Below are 21870 nucleotides of genomic sequence, written 5' to 3'. Positions count from 1 at the left end.
CTTGCATCATGTGCTATTCATAATATATAAACACTATACTCATAAGCACGTTGTGTTTTTCTAACCTTAGGCCCCTTTACACACAGAAGATTTTTTTCCGCCCACATTCACTTCAGTGGGCACTACAGTCATCCGTATGAATGACCGTTTTTCCCATTGCACTGTGTCAGAGCTTTGTGGCCACACCAAAGCAGTTAGGGCATGTCCTAATCTGCGCCACCCCTGTGCTACGCCCATTTGAGCACAGGGATGTATGCAAGTGTCCTTAGTATTAGACATGGGTATTTTTCATATATTTTAGGCTAGAAGTAATTTTTGCTTTCCCCCTTTCCAACAAATGGATGCAACAGTACTGCAGAGCGGGAAGGGGCTCCAACTAGGATTCGGAGCCATTCACAGGTGTCAGCTGTATATTCAACCATTTAAGCGTCTAAAGGATTTCTAGCTCTAAACACAACCGGACCCCACGTGACGCTTTCATGGGGATCTGATCATTACTATGGAAGACCTGGGGCCGATTCTGGAAGGACCTGAGATTGTAAATGTCAGCCCATGTGTGAGCATGTACTGTACACATCAAAATTGCAATGTATTAGCTTGAACAAGCAATTAGAATTATGAACTAAACATTAAAAAAGGCCCCAAACACACCTTTCCACATAAAAATCTAATACAGGTGTAAAAACAGAAAATCTGTACAATGATTGCATTTTCCATAAATAAACATAACAAAGAATATTGTGGCACAGACAAACTAGTTACCACATAAAGACGTCACATATAATAACTAGGACTTGGTCAGGAAGTTGAAAAGTGGCTTCAGCAGTAAGGTTCGGTTCCCATTCGGTTTTGTAAGTTGTAAGGACACGTCCAAATCCCCCACCACGTGTCCCACTGTATGCATGTACACTGGGATACATCGCCCGTGGACCCCTCCTCCCCATGAATACAGGGAAGGGGGTGTAGAACGGCAGCAAACGACATTTGGCTGCTGCCGATGTAAAGGGTTTCCCCAGTGATGTCACTGTCCTTATATGGACAGTGACATTACCATGCCCCCCTTCTGCTTAGCAATGTAGCCGTGTAGCAGCTGAGGCTTTAGGATACAATATGCCGCATCCGCTTCCCATAGGCTTCCATTGCCTCCGCTGAGCGTATACGTCGCTCAGCAGGACGGAAAGGTGTAGCTTGCTACGTCTTTCCATCCAGCCTTCAGCGGATGTAACGTATAGTGGTCAGACGAAGGTGATGACTATGCTCCACCTGCCAGTATGTTAATGTGTACACTCAGCAAGTATGTCGGGAGCTTTCCCTGAGCATATACAAAAAATAAAATGTAAACCCAGCCTAAGGGACTAAAAAAAAGTTTTCAAAGATAGGGACTGATTTTTATATGGATATAGCTTCCAGTACTGGAGGACACTACAATATTCACCCATTTATTCCCCTTCTGCTCCACACGTTCTTCAAGTCTCTGTATACTTTCTCTGTAGCACGGACCTTGCGTACACCAACATAACCAGTAACTACGTGCATCAGAGCTGCGCTGGATCTAAAGGGTGAGGAATGGATTGCTAAGCATATTCCCTGCCATCAGAAGCATTTTGTTACACTGCCAGACATCCCCTTTAAGTGCTGAGAAATCTGTATTGCTCTATGAATTATACAATTAATTCTGCTGGTGTGAAGATTGAGCCCGAGCAGCTCCCAGCACACAGCAGCCTCTCATCTCCCAGTAGGTGACTATGCTCCCTTGTGCTGATGTAGGAAATCCTACAAAGAAATACTGTACAGCCGCGTGCTCCTGTGCCAGCAAAGCATTTCCTCCACGATGACTGAAGATTTACAGACAGAACTGATCTTATATCCCAGGTGCCTCACAGCCAAAAATAAACTCAGATTGTCTCCCAGATTCAAACCCGTGACTGGGTAAGCACGAAAAATGTGCATGGAGCTGCGCTACTATTTCTATAGACACACAAGGCAGCGATGAGGAGAAAACTGATGTTTCCGGGCTACAATCAGAACGATCCGTACACATGGGCACGTGCCAAGTAGTGCCAATCCAGGTTCCTTAGTGCTTTTAATTCAGGACCAGTGCAGATAGAAAATCCTAAATTACTCCTACAAAGTGCACATTTGTTATAGACTTTGCACAATAAAGTACACACAGTGCATCAATAGGGCTTCACCTAGTACAACAAGTCAGTAGAGATAACAACATACACTAAATATTAATTACATCCCGTTATTTATGGATTTATTGATTTATCCCTAAGTAAAGTGGGTCGAGAATTCACCAGGAAAATCTTTATACCCCCAAGAGGTCTCTGCCAGCAGTTTTCTCCACTCTCCTCATTGAGACGGTCACCAAATGGAGCTCTTTTTGGAAGAAATCTGAGATGTTTTTCAACTAAGGGTGCTACAAGGCGAGTTGAGCCTTTCGCCTCAGACAGCACCCCCTGCAGCATGGTGGGGGGACGACATGGGGGGTGCAGTCACCTGCTACAAAGCAGGTCCTAACACTGATAAAAAAAAAAAATAATACAGTCTTTTCAACTCAAAAGTCAATACAGGTGTAAGACACTGAATGGGCACCATTCTATGTCTCTCCTCAGGCAGCAGAGAGTTTAGGTTTACCCCTGTATTCAACCTCCGGACAACGCCTTTAAAGATTTTGGAAATTGGAAGAAAAAACTAATTTGGCAGCAGCCTATTCCCCTCTTGCTTTTAAGGAAATCTGCACATTGTTCGGAGTAGTCAAGATAGATGACAGCTATGAGAGGTGTGTGTGCAAATAATTTTGTACCCCATGACTTCTGATTATGATTTGCCACAATGATTCCGACCTCCGGTGTATTATACCAATTAATTGCCGCATTCTTACCCGTACACATAGGGCAGTAGGAGGGACATTTTCAGAAGATTAAATCGGTGATTCCTCTCCAACAAACCTCAGGCAAAGGTTATCCAGCCCCAACAGACACTACTGACTACATCACAAGAGACCATCATCATCATCATCATCATCATGTGTTACCATGTTTATGACTATGATACATTGTTATGTACATGGAGGATGTTACACGTCTGATCATCATGCTGCAACTGTGTAACAATGACATGATGATGATGGGAGTACTACTACCGAACTGCTACTCCTGAACTACTACTCCAGCAATCCCTAAAGTAGATGCACACCCCACTAGATGATATTCCAGACCCAGCGTAATAATCCCCCATCCCACACACCCCCAACCAGATTATGTCACCCACCTGGAGGAGAGCTGAGCGCCCGGGCTCCTCCGTGTAGTAGTGATCGCCTTACCTGTCTGTGATCCAGCCTCATGTAATCGCCTTTCCCGGCAGCCGAGTTACAGGAGACTGAGGTAGAGGGGTCTTCTCATCCCTGGGACCCCCACAGGGCGGGTAAGCGGGAGCTGTCAGTGAGCACTCAGCAGCCCCTGCACTTTGTGCGCACGGTCCCCGCTCTGCTGCTGCACATTGAACTTCTTCCCGTACACCCAGGATCGCCACCGAGGCTCCTCCCCCTGCCGTGTGGCTGAGCCCGGGGGCGTGGCCTCCAGACTTGACTGACAGCGAGAGGTATAGAGGTGGAACGCCCCATTCCCGGCACGTGACACGTGGTGTGGCGCGGGCGGTGGTTGGGCAGGTGTAGTGTGGGGTGAGATGGTCGGGGGAGCACAGGTGGGATAAAGTTACAAATAATTCAGTTTTTTGATAAAGTGGTAGAGAGGAGGCAGTGACCCTCCAGGAAAGTATTGTATGAGACAATTAAACCATAATCATGCACTAATATGACATACTGCAATAATATGCTCTACTGTGTGCACCCATGTTATATGACATAATGCAATACTATTCTCTACTGTGTGCACCCATGTTATATGTCATACTGCAATACTATGCTCTGTGTGCACCCATGTTATATGACATACTGCAATACTATGCTCTACTGTGTGCACCCATGTTATATAACATACTGCAATACTGTGCTCTACTGTGTGCACCTATGTTATATGTCATACTGCAATACTATGCTCTACTGTGTGCACCTATGTTATATAACATACTGCAATACTATGCTCCATTGTGTGCACCCATGTTATATGTCATACTGCAATACTATGCTCTGTGTGCACCCATGTTATATGTCATACTGCAATACTATGCTCTACTGTGTGCACCCATGTTATATGACATACTGCAATACTATGCTCTACTGTGTGCACCTATGTTATATAACATACTGCAATACTATGTTCTACTGTGTGCACCCATGTTATATGACATAATGCAATACTATGCTCTACTGTGTGCACCCATGTTATATGACATACTGCAATACTATACTCTACCGTGTGCACCTATGTTATATAACATACTGCAATACTATGCTCTACTGTGTGCACCTATGTTATATAACATACTGCAATACTATGCTCTACTGTGTGCACCTATGTTATATAGCATACTGCAATACTATGCTCTACCGTGTGCACCCATGTTATATAACATATTGCAATACTATGCTCTACCGTGTGCACCCATGTTATGTGTCATACTGCAATACTATGCTCTACTGTGTGCGCCCATGTTATTTGACATACTGCAATACTGTGCTTTACTGTATGCTCCCATGTTATATAACATACTGCAATACCATGCTTTGATGTTACTGAAAATACTCATGCACAACTTTTCTATAGCATACTGCAATTCCGTTAACCGCTGTAACAAAATATTCTTCAATACCATGCGCCGCTGTTACAAAACATACTGCAATACCACGCCCTTAACCATTGTTACAGAAGATACTGCTGTCTGGGTGCGCTCACACGTGGCGTTCGGATTGCGTTTACAATCGCAGCACCGGCTCCCAGGAGTGGGCCTCGGCACCATCGCATATTCATTTCCAAAGAAATTCAAGTGAGCTGTATCCAGCACCTGGGTTCTTGCATTGTTTAAATGCAGGATGCTGGGTGCTGGTTACCGATTGCATGTGTTTCCATACAGCGGTGCATAGTATTGCAGTATCTTCTGCCAAGTGTGGTCGCACCCTTACAAAACATACTGCAATACTCTGCTGTTACAAAACATACTACAATACTTTGCATCGCAGTTACAAAACCTACATTCACCACTGTTGCATAACATACTATAATGCCATCAACTGCTGTTATAAAACATACTGCAATACTATGCACAGCTGTTATAAAACATACTGCAATACTATGCTATGCTGTAACAAAACATACTACAATACTTTGCATCGCAGTTAAAAAACCTGCATTCAAAACCTATATTACCATCAACCGCTGTCACAAAACATACAGCAATGCTATGCACCGGTGTTACAAAACATACTGCAGAACCATGCACCACTGTTATATGACGTGTGAAAAAAATTACTATTCATAATTTTTTTAATAACTTATTCAAGCCCCCTATGTTTTGCAGTATATGTTCCAGTGACTCATATGCTAAAAATAGAATTATCTGATGGGGCACAGTAAAGGGGCTTATTCAGACCCTCTCCTAAAGTGCACAACGAACCCCTATTCCACTGATGGCAAACCTTTTAGAGACTGAGTGCCCAAACTACAACCAAAAGCCACATATTTTTCACAAAGTGCCAAATGCAAATCTAAAGTAACTTAATTGCTCCCTGTTGTGTCACAGATTCAAACGTATTGACGTCCTGAAGACACCAATACAGGAGAAAGATGGATTAGGATTATTTGGATTATTATTGTAGCTTCCCCCTAAGGTCCCGTTAACAGGATGAATCACAGGCCCTGAGAAGGGGCATCAATTATAATCCAGCTTTGTCCACACCTCCTTGCTCCTCCTGTACTTCAAGTCACTTTAAAATAGTGCTGAAAATGACACGTTTTGGGCTGCCTGTGACTGCAGGAGGAGCCGTCCTGAATGGTGACTTTTGTGCTGGGTGATGGCCTGGGTGCCCACAGAGAGGGTTCCGAGTGCCACTTCTGGTACCCGTGCCATAGGTTTGCCACCACTGCCCTATTCCTTACAATTTTGTACTGTTCCGCCTATAAATTAAAGGGATATTAACAGGGAGAACTAAATTATAGGAAGAAGCAGGTTAGAATACAATTGGTTTAACACTAGACGTGCCAGTTTAAATCTACTTTTGAAGGCAAATTTATGTTGAGATAATGGTCCTCTATTGTAAAAGGCTTCTTCATTCTATAATTTAGTTCTCCCTGTTGAAAACAAATAATGTATACAGGACATTTGATAATGTATAGCAAATACCGGTAATATCTGTTGAAGGTAACTTATCACTTCCCCTTTCCCTCCGGAAAACCATTGTCATTCTCCACATTCTCAAATCCAACCTCCTATTCTCACTGAGAGGAGCAAGTAAATATTGTGCTTGCACGGTCAGCAGCTAATACTTGACATGTGCAGATGACAGTGAAGATAGGCCACCCGGCACCACAATCTGCGTATTCACATGGCCTGATAGGTAGCCTGGTAGGTTGCTATGCAGTCAGATGCGCAACTCACTAGTTGCTGTTCTTTGTATGTTCTTTTATTTATTTGGATGTGGAGGATGATGAGTGTTTTCCAGCAGATGATGGGGTAACACTAAAATAGCTAGAATGTAAAAAAATATTAAATAGATTTAGTTTTAAGTAAAAAAAATTCCCAACAAAAGAAAATGACAAAATAAGAATTAGAATAAGAATATTTATCCTAAAAAACGCTGCAAAGATCTATCTGTCTATGGTAAAGTTTCGGTAAAGCTCCCAGTATTGATGAGTCACATGACGTCCAGCAGCAGGACTCTGGACATTCTGTGAAATCCTGTGTCCTGATGGCTTCCATCAGATAGATGGGGCCATGCGGTCATTAGGGTATGAATGCCCCCTCCTTCATATCCACTCCACCAGTAGAGGTTGGAAGGCCATGCCAACAATATCCGTACACCCCTCCAGTCATTGAAATGGGAGGGGTTATGACAAATGAGATGTGTGCATACAGTAATGACTGCATGGCCCCCTCCAATCACTGGAAGCCAGCAGACCTGGGATGTCATAGGAAGCCCAGAATCCTGCTGCCGACGGCTCACATGACTCACTAGTCCTGACATCTTTACAGAAACATTACCAGGAGGAGAACTATACTCGTGACCCTATCAGTATCTTGTACTTACCTTAATAAACTTTTGGTATAATCCCTTCATTAACTATGTCAATGGCTAATTGATAGTTAATTTGGAGTTACCGTAGTTGCAGTAAACAGGCACAAGCACTTAACATTGTACAGTACTTTACATCATTGGTCAATTGGTCTTACAATCAGAATAGAATCCTGGAAAACATACCCCAAATGATAGGTCATCAATAGTAAAATCCTGGGCAAGAACTCTTAAATCCTAGATAACAGACTCTTACCCTGCACAGTATTGGCTCCACCAACTTTGCTCATTTTAACTTAACATACAGCTTCGTTCCACTAAGGAAGGATCCCAGGGTAAATTAATGTCAACCTGAGTTGTCTTGACATTCTAGTACGCACAGATCCTTGTGGATTTTGGTAGTTTACTGCAGTGAGGAAAAAACTAAGTCAATACAGACGGTCCCCTACTTAAGAACACTCGACTTACATACGACCCCTAGTTACAAACGGACCTCTGGATATTGGTAATTTATTGTGCTTTAGTCCTAGGCTACAACAAACAGCCATAACAGTTATCAAATGTGTCTGTAATGAAGCTTTAGTGTTAATATTGATTCTTATGACAACCCAACAGTTTTAAAATCCAATTGTCAAAGAGGCCAAAGAAGTTCTTGCTGGGATTACACTGATAAAATATACAGTTCCGACTTGCATACAAATTCAACTTAAGAACAAACCTGCAGACCCTATCTTGTATGTAACCCGAGGACTGCCTGTACAGTCAATCTGGTACCATGAAATGGAAATGATAGGTGTAGTGTTATTGGGTGAGCAAAGCACCTTCACACCCAAACTCCAAAGAGAACCATATCATGAGAACTTCTAAAAGGGAATAAGATCTCTAGACATCAAGTGTAACAGCAAAAGTCCAACTCAAAACTCTGTTTATGTGTTCAATATTAGAAAGGTAAACTAAAGAACAGAATAAAACATTGTGGTAGGACACTTTGAAAGGAGCTGCACCTGCCCAAAGTCAACATTACCACCCATCCAAGCTTTACCACAGTACACCTGGTTGTTAAATAGGTGCAATGAATAAAGGTGGTAGAGGTGAAGCACAAAATGAATGAGCATGACCTAAATAGGTCGTTGTACACAAGGCAGGGTTGGCTCCAGGTTTCATTAGGCCCCTGGGAGACAGAGCCTTAGTGGGCCACTTTGCAGTGAACTAACGTGGCGGCGTTAAAAATTCAGAAACTTTTATAATACCAAACAGCTGTCTCATGGTTATTTTATATAAAGCCCCTCTCACCCCCTATAGATTTATTAGACACAGCCCTAATCAACACATGGATTCCTTATGTACAGCGTTATGTGGGCCCCCCGGCAGCTATGGGCCCCGGCACCTGCCTAGGTATGCCCAGTGCTGGCACCGGCCCTGACACGAGGCATCCCAGAAGTATTGACAGATTGAAACATATCTACAGAGAGGAACACTCCCTCCCTTATTCTTCAATATCGTACAAATCGAATACATTTATATTTTGGTGGGAGCATTTGAGTGGCAGTATATCGCAGATCAAATCGCCTATGTTGGTATGTTAATCCGACAAGATACATGATTTGCAGTATATTTTACAAAGTGTAATATTGTGTTATTCTGGAAATAAAAGTAACATGGAACCAGTATTCCATGAACTTCATATCCAAGGAATTAGTCAGAGATTAGTTTTGTGTACAAAGGTTAAGATTATCTCATATATTATGCAAGGGCTTCCATTTACTGGCAGGAGCCATACTACGGAGTTGATAAACCAGTTGGCAGTTTTGCGTTTTGAGGGTACTACTTCCTGACCTAACTCCTGATCCATGAAGTGCAAAGAGCAATTATATCTAAAACAGTATTTTTCTTATATTTCTTATATTTGCCTATAGAAGAATTTCCTTTGTTTTCTCCAGATAAACAGCACTCCTCCTATCTATTGACTGTCAGGTATTGTATGTTTTATACAGTATAAGGCTACATTCACACGAACGTATGGAGGACGTATATACGGCCGACGTATATACGGCCAATATACACTCACCGGCCACTTTATTAGGTACACCATGCTAGTAACGGGTTGGACCCCCTTTTGCCTTCAGAACTGCCTCAATTCTTCGTGGCATAGATTCAACAAGGTGCTGGAAGCTCCTCAGAGATTTTGGTCCATATTGACATGATGGCATCACACAGTTGCCGCAGATTTGTCGGCTGCACATCCATGATGCGAATCTCCCGTTACACCACATCCCAAAGATGCTCTATTGGATTGAGATCTGGTGACTGTGGAGGCCATTTGAGTACAGTGACCTCATTGTCATGTTCAAGAAACCAGTCTGAGATGATTCCAGCTTTATGACATGGTGCATTATCCTGCTGAAAGTAGCCATCAGATGTTGGGTACATTGTGGTCATAAAGGGATGGACATGGTCAGCAACAATACTCAGGTAGGCTGTGGCGTTGCAACGATGCTCAATTGGTACCAAGGGGCCCAAAGAGTCCCAAGAAAATATTCCCCACACCATGACACCACCACCACCAGCCTGAACCGTTGATACAAGGCAGGATGGATCCATGCTTTCATGTTGTTGACGCCAAATTCTGACCCTACCATCCGAATGTCGCAGCAGAAATCGAGACTCATCAGACCAGGCAACGTTTTTCCAATCTTCTACTGTCCAATTTCGATGAGCTTGTGCAAATTGTAGCCTCAGTTTCCTGTTCTTACCTGAAAGGAGTGGCACCCAATGTGGTCTTCTGCTGTTGTAGCCCATCTGCCTCAAAGTTCGACGTACTGTGCGTTCAGAGATGCTCTTCTGCCTACCTTGGTTGTAACGGGTGGCGATTTGAGTCACTGTTGCCTTTCTATCAGCTCGAACCAGTCTGCCCATTCTCCTCTGACCTCTAACATCAACAAAGAATTTCCGCCCACAGAACTGCCGCTCACTGGATGTTTTTTCTTTTTCGGACCATTCTCTGTAAACCCTAGAGATGGTTGTGCGTGAAAATCCCAGTAGATCATCAGTTTCTGAAATACTCAGACCAGCCCTTCTGGCACCAACAACCATGCCACGTTCAAAGGCACTCAAATCACCTTTCTTCCCCATACTGATGCTCGGTTTGAACTGCAGGAGATTGTCTTGACCATGTCTACATGCCTAAATGCCGCCATGTGATTGGCTGATTAGAAATTAAGTGTTAACGAGCAGTTGGACAGGTGTACCTAATAAAGTGGCCGGTGAGTGTACGTCCCCCATACACTGCTATGGGCGCACGGCACCCTACGGGAGCGGTACGGTGCAGCACACGTGCGGCACCGTACCGTTCCATACCCGGGAAAAAGATAGGACATGTCCTATCTTTTCCCGTAATACGGCACCGTGCGCCATAGGTTACTATGGAGAGGGGCGGGGGTGAGCTGCGCTCACCTCCTCCTCCTCTCCCCGTACACTGCCGTTGCCCGCTACGGTACGGTACGGGCGGGCAACGGCAGTGTGAATATAGCCTAAAGGCTACATTCACACGACCGTATGATTTCTCCAGTCCTGATTTTTCCAGGCCGTATGAGCCCGTATATATGTGACGTTTTTCATCCGTATGCAGCACGTATTTAACCGTATTTTATACATGCCCATAGACTTTTAGGGCATACAGAACTGAAATACGGGAGAAAATAGGACATGCTCTAGATTTTTATACGGCCAGTATACGGTACGTACACTCCAGTGTCAAAAACGGCAATATAAATGGTTGGACGTATTGTCCATTGAAATGAATGTGGCCGTATGTAACCCGTAAAAAAACGGTACGTATACGGCCGTTTTCATACGTCCTTGTGAATGTAGCCTAAGGCTACATTCACACTACAATATGGGGGACGTATATACGGCCGACGTATATACGGCCGATATACGTCCCCATACACTTCTATGGGCTCATGGCCCTGTACGGGAGCGGTGTGGTGCAGCACACGTGCGGCATCGTACCGCTCCGTAGCCCGGGGAAAGATAGGACATGTCCGTGCGCCATTAATTCCTATGGAGAGGAATTCCTCCTCTCCCCGCGCTGCCGTGTGCCCGCCGTACTACGGTGCGGCGGGCTCACGGCAGTGTGAATTTAGCCATGACCCTTAGCTAGGAATTACAAAGGGCATTTGTGACAACTACCATAGCCAGTGCATTACCCAAGATATTGGGTCTTATTTACTAAGGTTCGTCGGACTTTGCACCGTTTTTGGGATATGCACGGCTTGAACAAGTATTTTAAAGGTGCCTGCACTGGGATTGTGTCGCACCCGATCGTTTTTTGGCGCCGTTGGACGATCCGACTGATTCGGACTGAATCATTATTTATTTAACTTTCAAATTGAGTCGCAAGACTCACTTACATGCACCAAGTAGAAGAATGTGAACTCCGTGGGACCTGAGCGGAAAAGTGACACATGCACGATATCGGGCGCAAAAGGAATCGCAGCACAGTGCATGATCATCAGACAATGCACTTTCCGTGAACTCCGCGGGACCGGGTAAGTAAATGTGCCCCCATGTGTTCTCTTTGCATTGCATTCTCTTCTGTGACTTGTTGCTAAATGAATGACTTTTCATTTCAATTGGATGTGGACTTATGGTAAAAGTATGGCTGAACACAACAAGTGTGTGCTGAGGTCTCTAATGTTCTACCTGCTGCGGAAAGGACATAGCAGCGCTTTAAGCTCAGCAATAAAACAATATTAATTGCCTTATTTAAAATAGCTCTGTTTAATCAGCCAGAAGCAGGAGTGCTGGGACATTAAATGGTCTCCGATTCCATTACCTAAAGACTTATGTTGCCATTTAGTAAATAAAAGCTAACTCATTATCATGACCATTAAGGTTTTACCCTGTAAAGGCCTTCGAGAGATCTGAGACGATGGCCAATGACTTACAGCCTTTGGACACAAGCTACTTCACACGCCGCGTTTTCCTTGCATTTTGAAGTGCTTGGCAAGCCGCGTGGGTGGTACTTGGCAAGGTTGTATATACGTTTCCATGTAAACACATGCAGTTGGTAATTAAACAATGCTCAGTACCGATCGTATGCGTTTCTACGGAGGCGCATATATGATCAGGCCCAGCACTGCCCATGGGGGTTTGCCTTGAATTTTAAAATGCAAGGCAAACACCACATGTGAACGCAGCTGTAGAAATAGTACATGCTCTGAGTTTTGCAGCTTGGACAGTCAGCTCACAAATGGAGCTGTGGAATCCACAGTGGACATGAGTCCGTAGAAGTGAATTTGTCCTTGTGATATCCATTGACTTAAGGGAAAGCACATGGATTAGAACATCATTCGTACTCTTAATAAGGAAAGTTCCTGACATAAGTTGAGTGTATCTTTAGACATATACTGGCTGACATAGGAAAAAGGCTTGGTTTGCACTATATACATTGGATCTGCAGGAGACACAGGGTGGAAAGATTCAGCAAGCTTCATATATCATAAACATACATGCTCAGCAGATGCCGTAATAACCGATAAGGAACAGTATTGTATCCGTGCCCGGCCTCCGAGTACACTCAGTACTCAGAGTATCCCAGTCATGTAACTGTCCATATAAGTATAGTTACGTCACTGGAGAGACACCCTGAACCTCACAAGTAGCCAGTGATATTCACTCCTCCTCCCCACTGAAAGGAAATAGGATTATGTATCCCAGTTTATGGGATAAGTCCTATCGCACCGTTGTAAGCATATGTCGGGTATTGCATTTTTTTCATCACTGCATTTCATATTTTTTTTCCCAGCTCCTTAGTACGTTGCTACTAAAAAGTACAAATTGTCCTGCAGAAAACAAGACCTCATACAGCAATGTAAATGGTAAAATATTAAAGGAATGGTTTTTAGAATGTGATGATTAAAAACGCAAAAATGAAAAGACATCTTAGGGTAAATGGATGTGTTTCTGAGTGCACATGAATACATTGATGCCAAGCCTTTTCACCAGTTGAAGGTCACTGCATTATGTGTATTCATTTTTTCAGTAGCAGGGGAACCGTACTGAGGAAAACACGTTGTGTTTCTTGTTATTTCTGCATTTATTAACATCTGTGGAGCACAATATAAATGGAATTTGCTTGAAGAAATTGGACATTCTTTGTGGTGTTTGTTGCACCCTGGAGTTTTTGTGGGAGCTAACGGATTTAACGTTCTTTCTCAAAATTCTATATTATCGAAGATTGCAACATTTAATATGTTTCATATGGTCCATAAAATATCACCCACTCCTTTTGTCATTGGCAGGTTTCAGATACAAACATTTGTGAGTGGATTGTTCGCACCCTACAACCTCTAGCAAAGCAGTTTTCTTCTTGCATTAAGAACCCCAGGTATTTGTTAGTATTTGTTATAAAAAATTGATTGCATGCTACTTGTCACATGAAAAGTTGAGCCATTGTACACCTCAATTAGGCATCTGGAATTCAGGATGTCTGCTATTTTTTCTGCATATCAAATATAGTCAGGAATTTTAGAAATTTTACTGTAAAGGTTACCGTAAATACTCAAGTATAAGCCGAGATTTTCAGCACAAAAATTATGCTGAAAAACCCTAAGTCTATAAAAATTAACACTGTACTCACCTTTCCGACGCCCCCAGCAGGTCCTCTTCTTGCTTTGGATGTTACAGTGGCTCTTCTTCAGGCAAGCGGCTGACATCATTGTGTGTTCCAGTCGTGCCTTGGAACCCTAGGGGTAGCCATAGGGACCAAAGAGGACCCGAAGAGGTACCGGAGCATCTGAAGCAAGTAGAGAACCTGCGGGGGACATCGAAAAGGTGATACTCGAGTATATACAGTATATTCATTCACAATGTCTTCCTGTTCAGGGAGACCTCCTACCTACTTCTACATGGGAGAGTTATGAGGGCATCTTGTGTTCCCTATTAGTTGATTATTTTTCTGGGTTTGATGAAGCCAGTTTTTGGGGGTGCCATGTTAAAAGGTTTGGGCACAAATCAGAAACTTTACTAGGGTAAGTACAATAACCTATTAGGGTTACTCATATTATACTTACCCTGATGGACTTTCCCTCTCTGGCCTCTGGAGCCAGAGGGTTACATGACCCACTGGCGAGATGCGTGGCCATAATATGAGCTAGAAGTGAGGGGCCACAATATTTGCTTATTCTCACAGAATGTTATATATATTGATGTCAAAAAGCATTGCGCGGCCGCTGTCAGTGCAGCCGCATCGGAGAGAGCCGGCAGCGATTGCACTATTTATGCCCTGCTGCCGGCTATTTTTACAGGTTCCCGCAGACAGGGGCTTAGAGGGGGAGTGTCACCCTCATGAATAAGGCCGACTGCGGTGCACAGGATACGAGCATCCGACCTCTTATTTGGTAACTGGTGGAGCCCGCATCTTAATGATGTGTGTGTTTAAAGTGTTTTTTTCACAAAGACAAGTAGGATACTTCACAGGATCGGGCCTAACTTGCTGATCAGTGGGGGTCTCAGTGCTGAGACCCCCACAGATCGTGAAAACGAGGGGTCCGACTGACTAATGAAGCAGATGGCAGCGCATGATCATTCTTATCCATTATTATCTATGGAGCTGAAAGAGATCATGCACAGCCATCTGCTCCATTAGTCTGAGGAGCGGCGAGGGGTTGGTCGGATCCCACGTTTTTAAAATCTGTGGGGGTCTCGGCACTGATACCCTCACTGATCAGCAAGTTAGGCCTTATCCCGTGGATAGGGCCTAACTTGTCTTTGTGGGAAAACCCCTTTAAGTGTATTCAGTGTTACAGAACATTCCTCACAGAGCCATTAATAACCGCATTGATATTTTGCTACTCAATACTTAATAAATTAAGATCAGGGGATTTTGACCACCTACACTTCAGAAAGAGCAGAGTAAGTAAACTTTAGTTTTAGTTATTTACCCCAGCTGGAGACCAGAGGGAGGTGGGGTCCATGATCCCTAGAAACTTCATGTAATGATGCAAAATAATAAAAGCATGGGATAATATTGTATTCATTTGTGTAAACAGTATAAAGTAGTAGAACTCCAAATGCAATTGGAAAAAATATATCCTATATAATCTATGGTTCATTTCCACTTTTGCATAGTGTATATAATATTTTTTACATAAAATAGATAATTACACAGCTTGACAAAGATGATGTCAAGAAACTGTTGGAGCTCCAAACCTTTTAGATTTTGTTGTCAGGGATTTAGTACACAACTTCTCCAGACAATAACTGATTGAGATGTTAGCTACATGTAACCTTGGCACATACTTTCATAATGGCAATAGCAGATAGGTATGTCTTCATTTTTCTAGTCAAACTTTCAATACCCGCCAGGAGGTAGGAAATACCTCTCCCCAGGGAGCAGGAATTTAGCCAAAGCTATTATTGCAGGAAGCACTGAATAGAATGTATCTGTATACACTTTCTGCTGTTAATTTTTCTATTAAGCCTCGGTTTTCCCCACTTTGCTACATTACAGTCTTATTCTTGAATATATAATATATATAATTTTCTCTTAATTTCTCTTTATCATTTTTATTTCAAATTAAGACTATGAGAGATAAGCTTTGAGATAAGAAAATGCAGCGACGGGGCAATCATACACCGGCACACGATAAATATGCCCTATGTGTATGTATATAATATATGTGTGCAAATTTGATATGTATATACTATGTGTGTATATGATGTGTATGTGTGTATAAATGTATGGATGTGTACATAATGTTTGTGTATATGCTTTCTAAATATGTGTATACTCTGTATAAATGTATAAATTAATGCATAAATGTGTGTGTATGAATGTATACATGTGTGTGTATGAGTGTAGAATTGTGTGTGTGATCAGGGGATCACATACACACATATATAAATATATATATGTAAATATATATATAAATATAATGAGTTTATAAATGAGTTTTTAAATATGTATATTTTTTAGAGGAAAGGGGAGCACATGTAGAATATTGCTATGAGGTCCACCCTCTCCTAGTTACATCCCTGTTATCAGCAGTGTGGCAGGTGTTGTCTTATTTATAATTGAATAAAGATACCTCCATTTCCACAGCAAACATTAGAGAACATTGGGGGAATTTATCATTGGGGTTTTTATCTCTGTTTGGCGTTGTTTTGGCGCATTTGTGGTGCAAAAGCTGTTTGGTGCAAATTTACGCCAGTCCCCACCCTGATCTATGTTGCGACTTTCGTTGGGGTTTTTGCGACTTTTCATTCGACAGCATAAGACAATGCCAGCAGATTTATCAAGGGCCAGAGCTACGTTGATGAAACTGACTGCACCGCAGCTTCAAAGATAGACACAGAACTGTCATAAGGAGCCGCTGTAATGATAAATTCCCCCATTATATATATTTGCTGTATTAACTTGTCTTATGATTTCCAGTGGAATCGCATCTTCCTTCCAAGGTTGTTTTGCATATATTTTGTTTTGTGATATATAATACATTATTCATGTATTGAAATTTAATGCAATATTTGCTTTCTGAACCTATTTCGAGCCAAATGAAAAATTCCTGACAAACCATCAGCGCCACCTCATTCTGAGTCCACAAATTGCTCACATAAATGCAGCGTCCACGGTCTAGCAGCTGTTAGATGTTATTAATACGACTAAACGCCAATTGTTTTATTTATGTTTTGACTCATTAGGAATTACAAGGTGTCTCTCATATGTTTATCAGTACAATACAAGGCTACAGATTCCCTGTAGTTAATATCAATGCAGTACAAAGCTAACTTTAGTAGGCCGTAGGAGACTGGAGGGTTGGTTTGAGTGCTACTTGATATATCTAGAGATGTGGACTATGCTAAAGCTTTTATGGGGGGCTGTGACTGAGCTGTTTCTAGGGAGCCGTTTCTGAATGGACCATTTTGGGTGTTGTGTAACAAAGTAATTGCATGGAGGTTGTGGAAAGTATGGTAATTGTACTGACCATAGAAAAAAGATAATGGGGATATTTATCAGGACTACAGCACAACTTTAGTTGCATAGAAGCCCTGAAATAATTGCAAATGCTAGCTTATTGATAGCACTCACAGTTATTTTCGAGTGGCGGGGCGTGAAAAGGGGAGGCGTGGCTGGCTGAACGGCAGCACTTGGGCGTTCCTGCCCCTGCATCTGTGAAGTCACTGGCAGGGCCTGGCCTAAAAGTAAACGCTGCGCAGGAACCTGCTGGACACATTAAGAGGCCGGATAAATAACCCCCAACATGTTTACTATCCATACATCCGCCCACTGCTGACCTGCACTGAACATCTGACAATCTACTACATGGCCCACATGGCTTATAATATTTAAATAATATATAACAATGCAGTGCATTATATTCTACATTTACATAGTCTGCTTCAAAGATCTTGTTGTTTAATATCTGGCCTGTAAGCTTACATTAACTGTCATAATCATTCATCCTGCCCCGAGGAGCTTACAATCTAGAGAAAAGAATCCTCCCTGTGAAAATAAGCGATCAAGAGATAAGTGGCACCTTGGTGTTCCACCCTCACCTGTAGAGAGGATTTCTGCCAATAATATCAATCTCCAGCCATCTTAATCATGGACTAGCTGATTAGACCAAGATGCCGAAAAATGACCATAAATCCCACTGAGGGGGAAGGGATAGAGGGAAAGAATTGGAGAGATGAATGGAGGGAAGGAAGGGAAAGAGAGTAAGGAGGAAGAGATAAGGAAGAAGAGAAGAAGGTAAGGGAAGTAGGTAGGGAAGGGATGGGAAGGTATTAAGAATGAGATCAGAAGGAAAGGGACAAAGGGAAGGAGGGAAGAGTGTGAGAAAGAGAAGTGATGGAGGAATGGAGGAAAAAAAAGGAATGAAGGGAAATAAGTGAAAAGGGAAGGGAGTAAGAAGATGGAGAGATAAGATGGGGGACAGAAAATGAGCAAAGGGAGAAAAGTTAAGTGAGGGAAGGAGATAGAGGACAAGGGAAGATAGAGTGGTGGGAAAGAAAGGAAAGGGACTGAGAATAACAGATGTGTGATCAATGTGTCAGTAAGGCGATTGTAGTCTAATCAGGTGTGTAATGTGTCATCGATCGTGTGAATACAGAATTCCCCAAGGTCTGGCATCGACCATACAGCAGAGGAAACTTGGGGCCACATCCTGCATTTAGGCTCGAGGATCTCTGGGATGTCTTTGGCCCCTGGAGTATGGACAAGAATCCACTGGCCAAGAATCACTTGTTCCCACTTCCTTAGCTAGAGATTGACTTTAATGCTTATAATCTATTACACAATTTGGGATAAGATGAGCAGCCATGCCATTACCTTCTCATACCTGCCTGCACCTAAGTGCTTACAGCCTAAAGGAAGATGTTAGTTCTTTCGAAATAAATTCCACAGAGTGTGAAGACAATCTGTTGCAATATCTATATATACACATCACACATAGAGAACAGAAGATCATGGTACCCTATATTCTTATAGCATAACATCAGAAGCAGCAGCATGAAGGACATCATAGAGCAGTCTACCTGATTCATAAAATTTACTTATTGGAACCATCAGCATCTCATTTGTCTGTCGGTCTCCCTCTCTTCTTCTATCCCTCTCCATAGAATTGGCTGGAATACTCTCTGGAAACCGAGTTGCCATAATGGTTCATAAAATGAGAAGCTATGTGAATTGCTGCCACTTCAAGTTCTTTTTTCCAACCAAAAAATAGCGACTGTTCCTTTATAATCTGGAATATAATCTGCTGGAAGAAGTCACGTGATCCCTCTAGACAAGCGGGTAACACAGAAGATACATTACTAAAGAGCCTTTTTTGTTACGCACATTCCCCAATTTAGATTTTTGCACTGAAAACCACTTGAAAAGAATTAAAAACATTTGAAAAATCACATCTTGGTCTAAACTGTTATTATCATGGAGGCTGTAATGCAGACTAATTGGAGCCTTACACTGCAGACAAGAATATGAGATTATACTGTGGCTATAGACTGAATTATGTTGTAGCGAAATCCTGACACGTTCTTAAAATATTAATGACTATGAGTCATCCAAACAAAAAAACAAGTAAGCGATTACTTGTGCTCATGGGGACTTTATGAGACATCCACAGTCTATGAACAATATGTAAGTGGGAATATAGCTGCCCCTCAAAAAACAACACAAAAAAGGGTTGCTTTTTATATGTGTGCAGCAACCCCCCTTAGTTATGATCATTCCAGCAGCAGCCCTTCTTATTTATATACTGACTAGTGGTATCCAACTGTATCATACTGTATCATACAGCAGCATCTCCTCATTCATGAAATGTCTAGCAGTCTCCACTTACTTATGATAATAATAATAAATAATGCTAATAATTCTTTATTTATATAGCGCACACAGATTACGCAGCGCTGCACAAAGCATGGCACATTAGTCCCTGTGGGGCTCACAATCTAAACAACCTACCAGTATGATATGTCCAGCAGCGACTTTCCCTCACTAAAGAAATGTGCAGCAGCCTTCCTTCACTAATGAAATGTTCTACAGCCTCTCCTCATTCATGAAATGTCCAGCAGCAGCCTCACTTCTGTACTAAAACATACAGCAGTCCTCCTTTACGAATTTAATGTTCAGCAGCCTCCCCTTATTAATGAAATGTTCAGCAGCCTCTCTTCCATAATTAAATGTTTTGTAGCCTCCCCTCATTCATGAAATGTCCAGCAGCAGCCTCCCTTCTGTACTGAAATATACAGTAGTCCTCCTTCTCAAATGTAATGTTCAGTAGCCTCCCCTTATTAATAAAATGTTCAGCAGCCTCCCCTTATTAATTAAATGTCCAGCAGCCTCCCCTCACTGATCAAATGTCCAGCAGCTTGTCTTCATTAATGAAACATCTAGCAGCCTCCATTCAGTAATGAAATATCCAGCAGCAGCCTGCTTTTTGTTAATGAATGACCACTATTCTCAAGTAATGAAATGTGCAGCAGCTTCCCCTCAGTAATGAAATTCAGTACTTACATCCAGCTCTCCCTGCAAGCTTGCTTTTCTCACTTTGCTTACATTTGTGCATTCTGCCCGCACATACTGTATGCTTGGTGATTGCGCTGTGTGGTGATGTCATAGAGTGGGCTCAGGCATATTGAACAGTCTTCGGCTGTGCCGCTCTAGCAATAAATTGTCATTGCTCCCCTGGCTGTGGAGGGTTAAGGACAAAGTTTTACTTATGAAGTTTATAGATTGAATGAGGGCCACCTTTTCATGAGCATATAGTCTTCCTTTCAAACTCCATGCAAACTCTGCTTATTTAAGGCAGAAATGGAGGCATATTTTTCCTATTCCCACCGTGGAAAATGTATTTGTATATTCCTTACCCCAATCACCCCAGCGAATCATGCCTAGTCTTCAAGACTGGATTCCTTCCCGACTTACGTCCGTGGCCTCTCACCTATTCAGTATTGACATGGATCAATGCTGTCTACAGTTGAGAGTCTATCCCTTTTGGAAAAGAATGACTGATTATCCCATTTCACTAGACTTGAAAGACAGGCATTGATATAGAGGGTAAAGCCTCCTTTAAGATAGCTGAAGTTTAGGTTACCTGCCAAGGACATCTACACAACCTTTAATGGAATGATGGGAGGGGGTGTGTGCAGAGTAATGATCCAACAGACACCAGCAGGACATAGGACAACACAGGAAGTCAGAGTCCTGCTGCCAGCGGGTCATGAGTCCCATGGCTGCTACGGAAAGGAGAGAAAGTTTACCAGGGTGAGTACAATACGGCTACAGTTTCACATTGTTAAATTTTCTTACTGAGGGCCAGTGCTTTTAAAGTTTGGGACGAAGGCAAACGTATGGATATTGCCAAGTAATTTTTTTTTTTTTTTGTGGGAAGCTAATTTATGTATTCCCACATATAATTCTCATAGCCGTAAATCTTTCCTAGTTCAGTTTTCGTCATACATATTTAATGATGTCTCTTTTGAAATAGTTATGAGGGAATGGCAAGGAAAAAAAAGGGAACATTTCCAATGCTTCAAGTAAAATATAAAAGAAGTTCTTTATTCATCTAGAGTACAGCGTTTCTGCTTCTTTCATAGAGCCTGGGCACAGAGGATAGTGTGCATGCTGAATGAACAAAGGTACCGGAGGTGGTTAATATGGGCACTTTTAAAATGCGCCAAAAAGGCATCAAAAACCGAGATGCAACGCATCTTGTGAACGCGCCCTCAGCTGCAATCACACGTTGTAGTTGTATTGAATTTCTCTCTGTGTTTTGCATTGTTTACATGCAAAACATGTGGTGCTTGGTTAGAAATGCAATCCAACCGGAACGGGTGACCGTAGCCTCAATCATATATGAGGGGTCAGAAGGCTAAACCCTTCCTGGAACAATAAAATAAATATCAACCCCCAAATAACATTTCTTTTTCCCAATTCAAATATGTATTTCGGAATGACCCAGACCAAAGCGCTCAATCCAGAATTTTTTTTTTTTTTTTTTTTTTTTACCGTAGATGGTACATTTGCATCTCTTTTTTTTCCAACCCTCAGCTTTGAAATGTGGTAGATTATGTCATAGATCTAAATAATGTAGAAGCCACATGTTTTATTTCCCTTCTGCACATGATGAGCACATTTATAGACGCATCCTTACATTTTCTTTCAGGTCAGT

At 42.3% G+C, this 21870-nt stretch overlaps 1 protein-coding gene and 1 long non-coding RNA gene across 4 annotated transcripts in view; one reads left to right on the top strand and one right to left on the bottom strand.

Annotated features, from left to right (window-relative positions):
* OSBPL3 (oxysterol binding protein like 3) overlaps positions 1-3580 on the bottom strand; it is a 124454-nt gene extending 120874 nt beyond the window's left edge. For both annotated transcript variants that reach the window (XM_072153754.1, XM_072153758.1), the window contains exon 1: positions 3329-3580. The gene's annotated coding sequence lies outside the window, so the exon portion shown is untranslated. The remainder of the gene's footprint in view (positions 1-3328) is intronic.
* On the top strand, positions 3486-19076 carry LOC140133500 (uncharacterized). 2 transcript variants are annotated; one of them, XR_011855912.1, is made up of 3 exons: positions 3486-3606; positions 13498-13583; positions 18818-19076. It is a non-coding gene; the product is annotated as an uncharacterized lncRNA (long non-coding RNA). The 2 variants fall into 2 exon arrangements; XR_011855911.1 differs by lacking the exon at positions 3486-3606 and adding an exon at positions 3628-3708.
* The last annotated feature ends 2794 nt before the right edge of the window (positions 19077-21870 follow it).

The sequence above is a fragment of the Engystomops pustulosus genome, chromosome 5 (assembly GCF_040894005.1).
Source record: "Engystomops pustulosus chromosome 5, aEngPut4.maternal, whole genome shotgun sequence".
Lineage (NCBI taxonomy): Eukaryota > Metazoa > Chordata > Amphibia > Anura > Leptodactylidae > Engystomops > Engystomops pustulosus.
The sequence above is the reverse complement of the archived record's forward strand: the minus strand, read 5'-3'. Positions and strand labels throughout refer to the sequence as shown.